The following is a 13,659-nucleotide window of genomic DNA, read 5'->3' on the forward strand; positions in this document are numbered from 1 at the left end:
AGACCTTCTTCCTGTCATGTGTCGCGAGCATCCAGAATCCAGGTACCATGACATGTTGTGCTTTGTCCTTCTTGCAGCCAAGGATATCTGCAATAGGAATAATCTTATCCTTAGGTACCCACATTTTCTTGGGTCCTTTCTTGTTAGATTTTCTCAAGTTCTGTTTGAACTTGGATTTAACATTGTAAGCAATAGGAGGAACAGCATGATAATTCTTAATGTGAGTTTCATGATATTTCCTAGGTTGTGTCACATGCTTCTTAGTGTGTGTAATGTGAAAACTTTGTGCATGTGAGGTGTGCCTAATATCATGAGAGTGGCCATACTTGAACTGATCATACAATGGCTTGTATGTAATTTTCATTTCATCAACAGGTTCAAGTTTGTATGGGGTTTCACCCTCATAACCAATGCCAACTCTTTTGTTTCCAGACACAGCATATATCATAGAAGCTAGCTGACTTCTGCCAATACTTCTAGATAAGAACTTTCTGAAACTTAAATCATACTCTTTCAGAATATGGTTCAGACTAGGAGTGGATTTTTCTGAATCAGAAGGAGATCCAACATTATTGGATAATTTTAAAAGTTTTTCTTTTAATTCAGAATTCTCCAACTCAAGCTTCTTTGTTTCAAATTCAAATTGCTTTTTCAGCTTTTTGTATTTGAGACTAATCTGAGACTTGAGTTCCAGAAGTTCAGTTAGACCGGAAACTAACTCATCTCTAGTAAGTTCAGAAAATACCTCTTCAGAATCTGATTCTGATGTAGATTCTGATCCATCATCTTCTGTCGCCATCAGCGCACAGTTGGCCTGCTCATCTTCTGAATCATCTTCTGACTCATCCCAGGTTGCCATAAGACCTTTCTTCTTATGAAACTTATTCTTGGGACTTTCCTTCTGAAGATTTGGACATTCATTCTTGTAGTGTCCAGGCTCATTGCATTCATAGCACATGACCTTCTTCTTGTCAAATCTTCTTTCATCAGAAGATTCTCCACGTTCAAATTTCCTTGAACTTCTGAAGCCTCTGAACTTCCTTTGCTTGGTCTTCCAGAGTTGATTTAGCCTTCTGGAAATCATGGACAGTTCATCTTCTTCTTCAGATTCTGATTCTTCAGGATCTTCTTCTCTGGCCTGAAAAGCGTTAGTGCATTTCTTGATATTTGATTTTAATGCAATAGACTTACCTTTCTTTTGAGGCTCATTTGCGTCCAGCTCTATTTCATGACTTCTCAAGGCGCTGATAAGCTCTTCCAGAGAAACTTCATTCAGATTCTTTGCGACCTTGAAAGCAGTCACCATAGGACCCCATCTTCTGGGTAAGCTTCTGATGATCTTCTTTACATGATCAGCCTTGGTGTATCCTTTGTCAAGAACTCTCAATCCAGCAGTAAGAGTTTGAAATCTCGAAAACATCTTTTCAATGTCTTCATCATCCTCCATCTTGAAGGCTTCATACTTCTGGATTAAGGCAAGAGCTTTTGTCTCCTTGACTTGAGCATTTCCTTCATGAGTCATTTTCAAGGACTCATATATGTCATAGGCCGTTTCCCTGTTAGATATCTTCTCATACTCAGCATGAGAGATAGCATTCAGCAAAACAGTTCTACATTTATGATGATTCCTGAAAAGCTTCTTTTGATCATCATTCATTTCTTGCCTTGACAGCTTTACGCCTCTGGCATTTACAGGATGTTTGTAACCATCCATCAGAAGATCCCATAGATCACCATCTAGACCTAGAAAGTAACTTTCCAGTTTATCTTTCCAGTATTCAAAGTTTTCACCATCAAATACCGGCGGTCTAGTATAACCATTGTTACCGTTGTATTGCTCAGCAGAGCCAGATGTAGATGCAGGTGTAGGTATAGTCCTTTCACTTTCATCAACCATCTTTTAAATGAAGCGTTTTTCTCTTCCTGAATCTTTTCTAAACACGGTTAAGTGCTTGCACCTTAGAACCGGCGCTCTGATGCCAATTGAAGGATAGAAAAACACTTAGAAAGGGGGGATTGAATAAGTGTGACTTTAAATCTTGAACGATAAAAATAAATGCACAAATATTTTTATCCTGGTTCACTGTTAACGAAGCTACTCCAGTCCACCCCCGCAGAGATGATTTACCTCAACTGAGGATTTAATCCACTAATCGCACGGATTACAATGGTTTTCCACTTAGCCGCAGCTAAGTCTTCCAGAGTCTTCTGATCACAACCTGATCACTCCAGGAACAACTGCTTAGTTCACTCCTAAGACTTTTTCTAGAGTCTACTGATCAACACGATCACTCTAGGCTTAGTTCACTCCTAAGACTTTCTGCTCAGCCAACTGCCAAGACTTCCTGCTCAGCCAACTGCCAAGACTTCCTGCTCAGCCAACTGCTAAGACTTCCTAGAGTATACTGATCAACTGATCACTCTAGTTCCTTACAACTTAATGTAATCTATTCAAGAGTTTACAAATGCTTCTTAAAAGCGATAATCACAACTGTGATATTTCTCTTACAATTTAAGCTTAATCTCACTAAGATATTACAACAGCAATGTAGTGAGCTTTGATGAAGATGAAGATTCTGAGTTTAGATTGAACAGCGTTTCAGCAAGTTAATTTGAATTGTCTTTGTTCAGGATCGTTAACATTGCTTCTCATCAGAACTTCATATTTATAGGCGTTGAGAAGATGACCGTTGAATGCATTTAATGCTTTGCGTGTTCCGTACAGCTTTGCATTTAATGTTATACGCTTTTGTCAACTACCTCGAGCCTTGTTCACGCTGTGTCTACTGACGTAGCCTTTAGTAGCTTTAACGTTCCTTTTGTCAGTCAGCGTAGTCTGCCACGTGTACTTCCTTCTGATCTGATGTTTGTGAATACGACGTTTGAATATCATCAGAGTCAAACAGCTTGGTGCACAGCATCTTCTGATCTTCTGACCTTGAAGTGCTTCTGAGCGTGATACCATCTTCTGATCTTCAGTGCTTCTGATCTCGTGTTCTTCTGATGCTTCCATAGACCCATGTTCTGATTCTGCTTCGACCATCTTCTGATGTCTTGCCAGACCATGTTCTGATGTTGCATGCTGAACCATTTGAGACACATCTTCTGAGCGCTGAATTATGCGTACTCTTTATATATTTCCTGAAAGGGAAATTGCATTGGATTAGAGTACCATATTATCTTAAGCAAAATTCATATTATTGTTATCATCAAAACTAAGATAATTGATAAGAACAAATCTTGTTCTAACATAATATTTACAAGCATTTTTGATGTAATCGACATAATTTGGAGCAATATATGAGTAAAAGTGAAGAAATTATAAGAATAGATGAAGGGGAGGTAATAGAGGAAAATTTGACTTAGAAGAAAAATGAAGCAAAACAAGTGATTTGGGCCCTGGAAGAACAAGCAAAGGAAGTTCAGAAACTTCAGAAGACCAGAATATAAAAGAGAAACCTCTGAATACATAAGGCCTAGCAGAAGAAGTGATGTGTGCTATGAATGCAATGAACCAGGACACTTCAAAAGTGAATGTCCTAAACTGCAAAAAGAAAGGCCTAAGAAGAGATCTGAAAGGAAGAAAAGCCTGATAGCTACCTGGGATGATTCTGAATCAACTAACGACGAGTACAACTCAGAAGATGATCATGCCAACATACGTGGCCACCACAGAAAATGATTCAGACTCAGAAGCTGAATCAAATGAGGTATTTTCTGAACTTAATAGAAAAGAGCTTGAAGAAAGCTTATTAGACCTTTTAGAAAGACATAATAGATTAAGAACTAAATTTAAAAAGCTAAAGATTGATCTATTAACTGAAACAAAGAAACTTGAACAAGAAAATTCTGAACTTAAAGAAAACACCATACAACTAATAGAAGAAAAGGAAACAAAGATTCTTGATTCAGATAGCACCTTAAAATCTGATATTCTGAAAGAGTATGATGATAGTTTTCAAAATTTTCTTGTTAAAAGCATAAACAGAAGCAAAATGGCATCAATGATTTATGGTGTTAGTAGAAGCAATCAAAATGGAATTGGCTATGAAACACCTCGGGGTAAGGAGCCATATATACCTAAATCAATTGATGACATGGAAATAAAATATAAACCTTTTCACACACAGTTTAAATTTGGTCACACTTACAATATTAAATATACATCCTACTCTGAAAAATATTGTGTTAGACCTAAGCTAAAACAAAGCTTCAAGCACACTAACATCAAAGGACCCAAAAAGCTATGGGTACCTAAGAAGAAAATTGTTTATGTTGCAGATGCCCTTAGCACTGAAGTTAAAACATCAGTCATGGTACCTGGACTCTGGATGCTCGTGTCCCATGACGGGAAGAAGGTCTATGTTCCAAAGCTTGGAACTTAAATCCGGCGGAGAGTCAGATTTGGAGGGAACCAAAAGGGAAAGATCATTGGATCAGGAAATATTGGTAATGGTAACTCTCCCTCTATAACTAATGTTTTACTTGTTGAAGGATTAGCTCATAATTTGTTGTCCATCAGTCAACTAAATGATAATGGTTATGATATAGTCTTTAATCAAAAATCATGCAAGGTTGTAAGTCAGAAAGATGGATTAATTCTCTTTATTGGTAAAAAAAAGGAATAACATTTATAAGATTGATCTTTCTGATCTTAAAACTTAGATAGTTACTTGTCTTCTGTCTGTAAATGATGAGCAATGGGTTTGGCACAGAAGATTGGGACACATTAGCTTGAGGAGATTATCTCAGCTTAACAAACTCAACTTAGTAAGAGGATTGCCCAATTTAAAGTTCAACTCAGATGCTCTTTGTGAAGCATGTCAGAAGGAAAAGTTCTCAAAATCCTCTTTCAAATCTAAAAATGTTATTTCTTCTTCAAGACCTTTAGAACTTTTACATATTGATTTATTTGGTCCAGTGAAATAGCATCGATAAGAGGTAAGAAATATGGTTTAGTCATTGTAGATGACTACAACAGATGGACATGGGTAAAATTCTTAAAATATAAAGATGAAACACATACTGTATTTTTTGATTTCTGTAAACAAATACAAAATGAAAAAGAATCTAAAATCATTAAGGTCAGAAGTGATCATGGAGGAGAATTTCAGAATCATCTCTTTGAGAAGTTCTTCAAAGAAAATGGAATCTCTCACAACTTCTCCTGTCCTAGAACACCTCAGCAGAATGGGGTTGTTGAACGTAAAAATAGAACATTACAAGAAATGGCTAGGACAATGATCAATGAAGCCAATATGGCTAAGAACTTCTGGGCAGAAGCAGTAAACACTGAATGCTATATTCAAAATAGAGTGTCCATAAGACCTATTCTTGATAAAACCCCTTATGAACTATGGAAGAATAGAAAACCTAATATTTCATATTTTCACCCATTTGGTTGTACTTGTTTTATTCTTAACACTAAATAACGTCTGAACAAGTTTGATTCTAAGGCTCAAAAGTGTTTTCTGCTTGGATATTCTGAACGCTCAAAAGGCTACATAGTATATAACACAAAAACATTAATAATTGAGGAATCAATCAATATCAGATTTGATGATAAGCTTGGCCATCAAAAGCCAAAGTAGACTGAAAATCTTGCAGATACAGAAGAACAACCTTTGATTCCTGATGACCCAGAAGACAAAGAAACATCATAAACCACAGAAAACATGAGAACTTCTGTAGAAAATTCATAGAAAAGATTTTCAAGACTAACTACACATCATTCAGAAGATGTCATTCTGGGCAAGAAAGATGATCCTATCAAAACTAGAGCATACTTAAGGAATAATGAAAATTCATTCTTTGAATTAGTATCAATGATAGAGCCAACTTCGGTAGACGAAGCACTCCAAGACACAGATTGGATCATTGCTATGCAAGAAGAGCTAAATAAATTCACCAGGAATGATGTATGGGATCTAGTTCCAAGACCTGAAGGATTCTACATCATTGGAACAAAGTGGGTGTTCAGAAACAAAATGAATGAGCAAGGAGAAGTCATCAGAAACAAGACACGACTGGTTGCTCAAGGGTATAGTCAGCAAGAAGGCATTGACTATAATGAAACCTTTGCTCCATTTCCCAGGTTAGAGTAAATTAGATTATTATTTGCTTATGCTACTCAATTTAACATAACTCTTTATCAAATGGATGTTAAAAGTGAATTTTTAAATGGTTACATCGAAGAAGAAGTGTATGTTCATCAACCCCCTAGTTTTGAAGATCCTAGTTACCCTGAACATGTTTTCAAATTAAAGAAATCTTTATATGGTTTAAAACAAGCTCCCAGAGCTTGGTATGAATGACTTAGTTCATTTCTCCTAGAGAAAGGTTTCACAAGAGGGAAAGTTGATACAACACTCTTTCGAAAATCATTCAAAAATGATATCTTAATCTGTCAAATATATGTGGATACTATTATCTTTGGAACTTCTAATATCTCTCTTGAAAAAGAATTTGCTAAGTCTATGCGGGAAGAATTTGAAATGAGCATGATGGGTGAGTTGAAATTCTTTCTCGGAATTCAAATAAACCAAACTTCTGAAGGCACTTACATTCATCAAGAAAAATATGTCAAAGAACTTCTGAAGAAATTCAAATTATCAGAAAGTAAAGAAGCAAAAACCCCAATGCATCCTACTTGTATTTTAGGCAAGGATGAGGTAAGTAAAAAGGTATATCAGAAGCTCTACAGAGGTATGATTGGATCATTGCTCTATCTAACTGCATCTAGGCCTGATATTCTGTTTAGTGTGTGTTTATGTGCAAGATTCCAATCAGATCCCAGAGAATCACACTTGACTGCTGTCAAGAGGATTCTAAGGCATCTGAAAGGTACTATTAATGTTGGATTATGTTACAGAAAATCCAAAGAGTTCAACTTAGTAGGTTATTATGATGCTGATTTTGCAGGAGATAGAATTGAACGTAAAAGTACATCTGGAAGCTGTCAGTTTCTAGGAAATAATTTGATCTCCTGGTATAGCAAAAAGCAAGCCACCATTGCACTATCAACCACATAAGCAAAATATATTGCTGATGCAGGATGTAGCACTCAAATGCTTTGGATGAGGAGTTAGTTAGAAGATTATCACATCTATGAGCGTAAGATCCCCATTTTCTATGATAACACTTCTGCAATATGCCTTCCAAAAATCCTATTCTTCACTCTAAAGCTAAACACATAGAAATTAAGCATCATTTCATCAGAGACTATATTCACAAAAGGGATATTAAGCTTAAAATTTACTGAAACAGACCATCAGTGGGCTGATATTTTCACAAAACCTCTTTCTGAAGATAGATTCAAGTTCATTCTAAAGAACATTAGTATGGATTTGTGCCCTGAATGAAATCATGGTTAAATTCTGAAGTGCAAGTTGATCATCTAGAAATATCTGACCCCTTGGATCGGAAGTTTGTTTTCTAAGATGAATCAGAAGTTCAACATATAAAACTGCAAATTCACGTATACCTGAGACTGTTGAGCACATGTTTAAAATCTGAAAGGGCGCGCGTGTAAGGCAAAATGAGTAATAAGTCTTGGTAACTGTTGCATTAATTCTTGACGTTATCCCTAACATGTTTTTAATCATAACGCTACTATTTTCTTGGTCATTCCAATATTTCTCTCCTTCTCTTCATTCCATAATGCATGCGAGTTCATACATTGATTATCTTGTCCAAACATTTTATCTTCTCATTAAACTCTATAAAAAGCCTTCCTTCTCTAACATCCATTCATTCAATTCGTATCAGTTTTCTGTTCTCTCTTAACTATTCTTTTTACGGTAAAAAGGAATTCAAAATTGGAAAATATTATGAACTCGTGTTTTACTGCTTGGTTTTGAAGAAATAGGGACTTATAAGTTATAATTATACGAATTATTTTTCAATTAAATTCATTAAAAATAAATACACTATATACACCTAAATACACTATTTACTCAGGAAAGTTCTAGACCCTTCTATCTATTTTACTTATGAGTCTTTTTAAAAGTTAAAGTTAAAATAAAAGCAAATTTTTATTTTTTATTTATAAACACCACTAATTGAAACTAATAGTTTACTATGGTTTATAAATATTTGAAATTCGGTTAATTTTTGTGGTAATAAATATTTGAAGTCTGAATTCTGTTATAACAAACAAAGCGTAACCGTTTTGTTTCTCTTTGTAAGCTTTTTTATTCCTTGGATAAATAGGAACGTCACACTATTCAACAGAAGAAACTTCAAGAAGAATCAGAAAGAGAGAGAGGGAGAGAGAGAGAGAGAGAGAAATCATGAGGAGGTGAAAATTAGGTTGGTTTTGATTCATCTTGTTCTTCTTTCGTGTGCTCTTCTTATGCTTTTTCTGGAAAATAATACAATGCATGTTCATTGATTCATCTCCGTCTTCGCATTTTCTTATGTTTTCTGATTTTTAGTATAAGTTTGTATGCTCTTTTTATGCTATTTTGAAATCCGAATTCTGTTGTAACAAAGTGTAACTCGTTTCTCTTTGTAAGCTACGTGAGGCAGATATTGAAGAAATTTCAAGAATAAAAAAGAGAGAGAGAAATCACGAGGAGGTGAAAATCAGGTTAGTTTGATTCATGTTCTTCTTCTTTTATATTATGTTCTTAGACTATTTTTTGAAAAAATCCAGTGCATGTTGATTGATTCTTGTTCTTGTTCTTCCGTATGCTCTTTTTTTGCTATTTTGAGTTCGGAGTTCTGTTATAACCATTTAGTTTCTCTTTTTATACTGTTTTGTGAGTTTTAGTATGTTCGTTGCTATGCTCTAATTCATGTTGACTGATTCTTGTTGTTCTTCTTCTTTCGTATGTTCATTTTTTGCTATTTTGAATTCCAAATTCTGTTATAACAAGTTTAATTTCTCTTTTTATGTTGTTTTGTGATTTTTAGTATGTTCGTTGATGTGCTCTAATGCATGTTGATTGATTCTTGTTCTTCTTCTTTCGTATGCTCTTTTTTTGCTATTTTGATTTCCAAATTCTGTTATAACAAGTAAAGTTTCTCTTTTTATGTTGTTTTGTTAGTTTTAGTATGTTCATTGTTGTGCTCTAATGCATGTTGATTGATTCTTGTTCTTCTTCTTTCGTATGCTCTTTTTTTGCTATTTTGAATTCCGAATTATGTTATAACAAGTTTAGTTTCTCTTTTTATGTTGTTTTGTGAGTTTTAGTATGTTCGTTGTTGTGCTCTTATGCATGTTGATTGATTCTTGTTCTTCTTCTTTCGTATGCTCATTTTTTGCTATTTTGAATTCTGAATTCTGTTATAACAAGTTTAGTTTCTCTTTTTACGTTGTTTTGTGGGTTTTAGTATGTTCGTTGTTGTGCTCTTATGCATGTTGATTGATTCTTGTTATTCTTCTTTCGTATGCTTTTTTTTTTTGCTATTTTGAATTCCGAATTCTGTTATAACAAGTTCAGTTTCTCTTTTTATGTTGTTCTATGGGTTTTAGTATGTTCGTTTCTGTGCTCTAATGGATGCTGATTGATTCCTGTTGTTCTTCTTTCGTAAGTTCTTTTTTTGCTATTTTGAAATTACGAATTCTTTTATAACCGTTTAGTTTCTCTTTTTATGTTGTTTCGTGGGTTTTAGTATGTTATTGTTGTGCTCTAATGCATGTTGATTGTTTCTTAATCTTCTTCTTTCGTATGCTCTCTTTTTGCTATTTTGAACTCCAAATTCTGTTATAACAAGTTTAGTTTCTCTTTTTATGCTGTTTTGTAAGTTTTAGTGTGTTCATTGTGCTATAGTGCATGTTGATTGATTCTTGTTCTTCTTCTTTCGTATGCTCTTTTTTTTCTATTTTGAATTTTGAATTCTGTTATAACAAGTTTAGTTTCTCTTTTTATGCTATTTTGTGAATTTTAGTATGTTCATTGTTGTACTCTTATGCATGTTGATTGATTATTGTTCTTCTTCTTTCTAATGTTCTTTTTTTTCTATTTTGAAATTCCAAATTATGTTATAACTGTTTAAGTTTATCTTTTTATGCTGTTTTGTGGGTTTTAGTATGTTCGTTGGTGTGCCCTAATGCATGATGATTAATTCTTGTTCTTCTTCTTACGTATGCTTTTTTTTTGTTATTTTGAATTCCGAATTTTTTTGTAACAAGTTTAGTTTCTCTTTTTATGTTGTTCTGTGGGTTTTAGTATGTTCTTTGTTGTGCTCTTATGCATGTTGATTGATTCTTGTTCTTCTTCTTTTGTATGTTCCTTTTTTGCTATTTTGAAATTCTGAATTCTGTTATAAGCGTTTAGTTTCTCTTTTTATGATGTTTTGTGGGTTTTAGAATGATATTGCTGTGCTCTAATGCATGTTGATTGATTCATGTTCTTCTTCTTTCGTACGCTCCTTGTTTGCTATTTTGAATTCCAAATTCTGTTATAACAAGTTTAGTTTCTCTTTTTATGTTGTTTTGTGAGTTTTAGTGTGTTCATTGTTGTGCTATAATGCATGTTGTTTGATTCTTGTTCCTCTTCTTTCGTATGCTCTTTTTTTGCTATTTTGAATTCTGAATAATGTTATAACAAGTTTAGTTTCTCTTTTTATGATGTTTTATGGGTTTTAGTATATTTGTTGTTGTGCTCTTATGCATGTTGATTGATTCTTGTACTTCTTCTTTCGTATGCTCTTTTTTTGCTATTTTGAATTTCGAATTCTGTTATACCAAATTTAGTTTCTCTTTTTATGTTGTTTTGTGGGTTTTAGTATGTTCGTTGTTGTGCTCTTATGCATGTTGATTGTTTCTTGTTCTTCTTCTTTTATATGGTCTTTTTTTCTATTTTGAAATTCCGAATTATGTTATTAACCGTTTAGTTTCTCTTTTTATGTTGTTTTGTGGGTTTTAGTATGTTCGTTGTTTTTCTTTTATGCATGTTGATTGATTCTTGTTCTTCTTCTTTCGTACGCTTTTTTTTTTGCTATTTTGAATTCCGAACTATGTTATAACAAGTTTAGTTTCTCTTTTTATGATGTTCTTTGGGTTTTAGTATGTTCGTTGCTGTGCTCTTATACATGTTGATTTATTCTTGTTCTTCTTTCGAATGTTCTTTTTTTTCTATTTTGAAATTCCGAATTATGTTATAACCGTTTAGTTTCTTTTTTATGCTATTTTGTGGATTTTAGTATGTTATTGCTGTGCTCTAATGCATGTTGATTGATTCTTGTTCTTCTTCTTTCGTATGCTCTTTTTTTGCCATTTTGAATTCCAAATTCTGTTATAACAAGTTTAGTTTCTCTTTTTATGCTGTTTTGTGAGTTTTAGTATGTTTACTGTTGTGCTCTAATGCATGTTGATTAATTCTTGTTCTTCTTCTTCTTCCGTATGCTCTTTTTTTGCTATTTGGAATTCCGAATTATGTTATAACAAGTTTAGTTTCTCTTTTTATGTTGTTTTGTGGGTTTTAGTATGTTCGTTGTTGTGCCCTTATGCATGTTGATTGATTATTGTTCTTCTTCTTTCGTTTGCTTTTTTTTTTGCTATTTTGAATTCCGAATTCTGTTATAACAAGTTCAGTTTCTCTTTTTATGTTGTTCTGGGGGTTTTAGTATATTCGTTGTTGTGCTCTAATGCATGTTGATTGATTCTTGTTCTTCTTCTTTCGTATGTTCTTTTTTTGCTATTTTGAAATTACGAATTCTTTTATAACCGTTTAGTTTCTCATTTTATGTTGTTTTGTAGGTTTTAGTATGTTATTGTTGTGCTCTAATGCATGTTGATTGATTCTTAATCTTGTTTTTTTCGTATGCTCTTTTTTTGCTATTTTGAATTCCAAATTCTTTTATAACATGTTTAGTTTCTCTTTTTATGTTTTTTTGTGAGTTTTAGTGTGTTCATTGTTATGCTCCAATGCATATTGATTTATTCTTGTTCTTCTTCTTTCGTATGCTCTTTTTTTCCTCTTTTGAATTCTGAATTCTGTTATAACAATTTTAGTTTCTCTTTTTATGTTGTTCTGTGGGTATTAGTATGTTTGTTGCAGCGCTCTTATGCATGTTGATTGATTCTTGTTTTTCTTCTTTTGAATGTTCTTTTTTTTCTATTTTGAAATTCTGAATTATGTTATAACCGTTTAGTTTCTCTTTTTATGCTATTTTGTGGGTTTAGTATGTTCGTTGATGTGCTCTTATGCATGTTGATTTATTCTTGTTCTTCTTCTTTCGAATGTTCTTTTTTTTCTTTCTATTTTGAAATTCCGAATTATGTTATAACCGTTTAGTTTCTCTTTTTATGGTGTTTTGTGGGTTTTAGTATGTTCGTTGTTGTGCCCATATGCATGTTGATTGATTCTTGTTCTTCTTTCGTATGCTTTTTTTTTGTTATTTTGAATTCCGAATTTTGTTAGAACAAGTTTAGTTTCTCTTTTTATGTTGTTTTGTGGGTATTAGTATGTTCGTTGTTGTGCCCTTATGCATGTTGATTGATTCTTGTTCTTCTTCTTTCGTATGCTTTTCTTTTTGTTATTTTGAATTCCGAATTTTGTTATAACAAGTTTAGTTTCTCTATTTATGTTGTTCTATGAGTTTTAGTATGTTCTTTGATGTGCTTTTATGCATGTTGATTGATTCTTGTTCTTCTTCTTTCGTATGTTCTTTTTTAGCTATTTTGAAATTCGGAATTCTGTTATAACCGTTTAGTTTCTCTTTTTATGCTGTTTTGTGGGTTTTAGTATGTTATTGTTGTGCTCTAATGCAGGTTGATTGATTCTTGTTCTTCTTCTTTCGTACGCTCTTTGTTTTCTATTTTGAATTCCAAATTCTGTTATAACAAGTTTAGTTTCTCTTTTTATGCTGTTTTATGAGTTTTAATATGTTCATCGTTGTGCTCTAATGCATTTTGATTGATTCTTGTTCTTCTTCTTTCGTATGCTCTTTTTTTACTATTTTGAATTCTGAAATATGTTATAACAAGTTTAGTTTCTCTTTTTATGATGTTTTATGAGTTTTAATATGTTCGTTGTTGTGCTCTTATGCATGTTGATTGATTCTTGTTCTTCTTCTTTCGTATGCTCTTTTTTTGCTATTTTGAATTCCGAATTCTGTTATAATAAATTTAGTTTCTCTTTTTATGTTGTTTTGTGGGTTTTAGTATGTTCGTTGCTGTGCTCTTATGCATGTTGATTGATTCTTGTTTTTCTTCTTTCGTATGTTTTTTTTCTATTTTGAAATTCCGAATTAAGTTATAACCGTTTAGTTTCTCTTTTTATGTTGCATTGTGGGTTTTAGTATGTTCGTTGTTTTGCGCTTATGCATGTTGATTAATTCTTGTTCTTCTTGTTTTGTATGCTTTTTTTGTGCTATTTTGAATTCCGAACTCTGTTATAACAAGTTTAGTTTCTCTTTTTATGTTGTTCTGTAGGTTTTAGTATGTTCGTTGTTGTGCTCTTATGCATGCTGATTTATTCTTGTTCTTCTTCTTTGGAATGTTCTTTTTTTTCTATTTTGAAATTCCGAATTATGATATAACCGTTTAATTTCTCTTTTTATGCTGTATTGTGGGTTATAGTATGTTATTGTTGTGCTCTAATGCATGTTGATTGATTCTTGTTCTTCTTCTTTCGTATGCTCTTTTTTTGCTATTTTGAATTCCAAATTCTGTTATAACAAGTTTAGTTTCTCTTTTTATGTTGTTTT

Source organism: Vicia villosa, linkage group LG6 (assembly GCF_029867415.1).
Source record: "Vicia villosa cultivar HV-30 ecotype Madison, WI linkage group LG6, Vvil1.0, whole genome shotgun sequence".
NCBI classification, from domain to species: domain Eukaryota; kingdom Viridiplantae; phylum Streptophyta; class Magnoliopsida; order Fabales; family Fabaceae; genus Vicia; species Vicia villosa.